The sequence below is a fragment of the Myotis brandtii genome, unplaced genomic scaffold, assembly GCF_000412655.1.
Source record: "Myotis brandtii unplaced genomic scaffold, ASM41265v1 scaffold940, whole genome shotgun sequence".
NCBI lineage: Eukaryota > Metazoa > Chordata > Mammalia > Chiroptera > Vespertilionidae > Myotis > Myotis brandtii.
Window position 1 is genome coordinate 542265 of NW_005371877.1, and position 3678 is coordinate 545942.

Here is a 3678-nt window from a genome sequence, read left to right on the forward strand (position 1 = left end):
CTCTGGGGAGAGGCTGGGCAGGGGCAGGAAGGGGGGCCGCCGGGCGCCTGTCACTTTGGGAAAGATCTCCCCGCGCCCCAGCTGCTTCACATGTGCTCACACACGCGCACACGCACACACACGCCCGACACCACACGCACACGCACGCAGGCAGCTTAGCGAGCAGGTATCTGAGAGCCGGGTGGTCCAGCACCCACGGGCCAGCCTGGGGACCGCGGGCAGGGACGGGACACACCCACGGAACTGCCCTGCTGCCGCCCCAGGTGCTGCCCGCAGAGGTCAGGGGTCAGGGGTCAGGGGAGCTGGGGACACCCTGGTGCCTGGCTGAGCTGAGAACAGGCCTGGGCTCCCCAGACAAGCAACCGGGTTTGCTGCCTTAAGCCAGCACCACGTCGCCCCCTGGCGGCTGCCGCTGGCCTCTGCAGGCCTCCTCGCTGGGACTCCACACCGGCTCTGCCCTCTGCGGGCAGCCTGCCCTACTGTGCGCCCCCTTGGCAGGCCCCTCACCTGAGGGCTCCCCTCTGGGGGGACAGGCCACTGCCTGGTTGGCTTCCCTCCCTCCAGCACCTGGCTCAGCGATTAGGTCAGCGATTTTCAACCTCTCTCACCTCATGGCACATAAGTAATAACGTTTTGTGGCACACCAAAGAGAATTATATATTCTGCCGATGTGACAAGAAATAGAAAGGTATAATTCTGATGCATTCACACCTGACGGCTGTTGTTGTGTTGGCCACTGTATTTTTTTTTTTAAATAGGTGCAACGGTCAATAATGCAGATACCACTTAATAATGCGGATACCGGTTAATAATGCGGATTCACCCTTTACCGGTTAGTAATGCGGATTTTGTAATCAAAGAAAACACGATAATTTCAAGAGAAACATCAAAAGTGCTTTGTTCAAAGTAACGTCCGTCGCTAGCTACACATTCCCCCATCTTTCAGGTAATTTGTGGAGACCGTCCCAATAGAACTTTTCTTGTTTTGAGGAGGCCATTCAGAGACCCCATTTTCCACGTCTTCGCACGTGTTGAAGCGCTGCTCAGAAAGTGCGTGTGCCAGCGATTGGAACAAGTGGTCATCTGAGGGAGCAAGGTCTGGTGAATACGGCGGGTGGGTTCATACTTCCCAGGCAAGATCTTTTCACGTGTCTTTAACTGGTTTTGAAGTGTGTGATGCTGCGTCATCGTAAAGCAAAATTACTTTGCGTGTCTTCTGGCCCATTCTGGTCCTTTCACAATGAAAGCGTGGTTCAAATTGATTATTTGTTGTCGGTAGCTATCGGTTTTAATGGTTTCACCTGGTTTTAGAAGCTCATAATACACCACACCTTCCTGATCCCACCAAACGCAGAGCAGTGTCTTCTTTCCGAAGCGATTTGGCCTTGCAGTCGATGTTGGTGGTTGACCTGGATCAACCCATGATTTTGTGCATTTGGGATTCTCAAAATAAATCCACTTCGATGCAAAAAAAATTTTCTTTCGTGCCACTGAAGCAACATTTTACTGATGATTTTTCGGTTTTCCATTTGTCTTTCGTTCAGTTGATGTGGCCCCCATTTTCCTTCCTTTACAATCCTTCCCATTGCTTGTAAACGGTCGGAAATTGTTTGCTGAGCAACATTTTATCTTTCTGCGAGTTGTGTCTGAGTTTGACACGCATCTGTATCCAATAATGCTTGTCATTGTTGGTCTTCAAACTTTTTCGGTTGACCTGGACGTTCTTTGTCTTTCACATAGAAATCGTCACTTTTAAAGCGTTTACACCAACGTTCACAAGCATCTTGAGATGGAGCATGTTCACCATAAGTTTCCCAAAGCTTTCACCAGCACTTTTTTTCAAAATAATGAATTAAACCTTCATGCAAATGCTCTTTTATTGGCACGAAATTCAACATTTTTAAGCGTAAAAATATCTATGATGTTAACACTTTCAGCAAATTTGACATATGAAGTTTTGAAGCTTGTTGTCAATACAAGAAAATAGCATACATATCAAATCGCATATATGTCAACATATGTGTAACTCCATCTATTGAAAAAAATCTGCATTATTAACCAGTCCACCTAGTAAAATATATTTTTTTTTATGATTTCAGAGAGGAAGGGAGAGAAATAGAGAGATAGAAACACCAATGATGAGAGAGAATCATTGATCGGCTGCCTCCTGCACGTCCCCTACTGGGGGGTGATGGAGCCTGCAACCCAGGCACGTGCCCTTGACCGGAATCGAACCTGGGACCCTTCAGTCCGCAGGCCGATGCTCTATCCACTGAGCCCAACCAGCCAGGGCGCCGTGTCATTTTTTATTTGACAACCTTAGAGGTCAGAGGTCAGTGCTCGAGAGCCAGATGTGGCATGTTGTACGTTTCTTGCTGCGCACTGGGTGCCACAGGTTGAAAATCGCTGCCCTGGGCCCTGGCGCCTGCCCGGCCCTGTCCTGCCCGCTGGGTCCTGGTTGGGGCTGGGGCCGCAGCTCCAGGGGGCAGCCCTGTCCCTGCCCTCGGGGAAGGTTACAACCAGGAGTCACTCAACAAGCATGGATGGCACAGGCGGGGCAAGAACCCGACAGCCCTGGGGCTCGGACACCGGCTGGGGAAGCACAGCCCCCTCCACCGCCCCCCGCCACTGGCTTCCAGGGTCTCCGGCCCCCAGGGCTGGAGGCAGCAAAGCAGGGGCCTCCTGGCTGGAATAGAGGGGGGCTGGACCCCCTATACCCGGGCACTGAACCCGTGCCAGGTGGGAGCTGGGGGAGCAGGTGGGAGCACGGGCACCAGGGGAGAGAGGGGGAGCCCGAGCCCAGCGGGCACAGGTCTGTGGGGACCTGGTGGGCAGGTTTGGGGACAACACGGGCCACTGCTGTGGGGCCTGTGGGGCCTTGGGGGCGGGGAGGCCCCTCCGATAGCTGCACAGGGCGGTGTGGGGCTCAGGAGGACTGGGATGCCGTCCACCTGGGCCCACAGCTCAGCCCAGACCTCAGGTGATGGACGGGCAGGGGCGCCCTCGCTGGCCTCTTCTAACAGGAGAGGAAACTCACCTGAGACCCCGGCCTCCGTCTAACGGAACCGGACCCCGCCCTCCCTGGGCCTTTGGGACCCAAGCCCAGGCCTGGGGGCCAGCTCCGCCTCTCATGGCCCCGGTGATCCCCTGAAGCAGGGCGGGGGGAGGGTTGTGGCTGCCCACGCTGGGGACCCTGACTGGTTTGGGTGGAGGGGTCCTTGGCCTGGGGGGAGGGGCCTGTCTGGTGTCTAGGGGGCGGGGCCTGCCTGGTGTCTAGGGGGCGGAGCCTGTCTGGTGTCTAGGGGGAGGGGCCTGCCTGGTGTCTAGGAGGCGGGGCCTGCCTGGTGTCTAGGGGGCGGGGCCTGCCTGGTGTCTAGGGGGCGGTGCCTGCCTGGTGTCTAGGAGGCGGGGCCTGCCTGGTGTCTAGGGGGCGGTGCCTGCCTGGTGTCTAGGAGGCGGGGCCTGCCTGGTGTCTAGGGGGCGGTGCCTGCCTGGTGTCTAGGAGGCGGGGCCTGCCTGGTGTCTAGGGGGCGGTGCCTGCCTGGTGTCTAGGAGGCGGGGCCTGCCTGGTGTCTAGGGGGCGGTGCCTGCCTGGTGTCTAGGAGGCGGGGCCTGCCTGGTGTCTAGGGGGCGGAGCCTGTCTGGTGTCTAGGGGGAGGGGCCTGCCTGGTGTCTAGG

The 3678-nt window shown here is 56.5% G+C and overlaps 1 protein-coding gene across 1 annotated transcript in view; it reads right to left on the minus strand.

Annotated features, from left to right (window-relative positions):
- TSPAN32 (tetraspanin 32) overlaps positions 1-3678 on the minus strand; it is a 17110-nt gene that overhangs the window by 10694 nt on the left and 2738 nt on the right. The window lies entirely within an intron of this gene.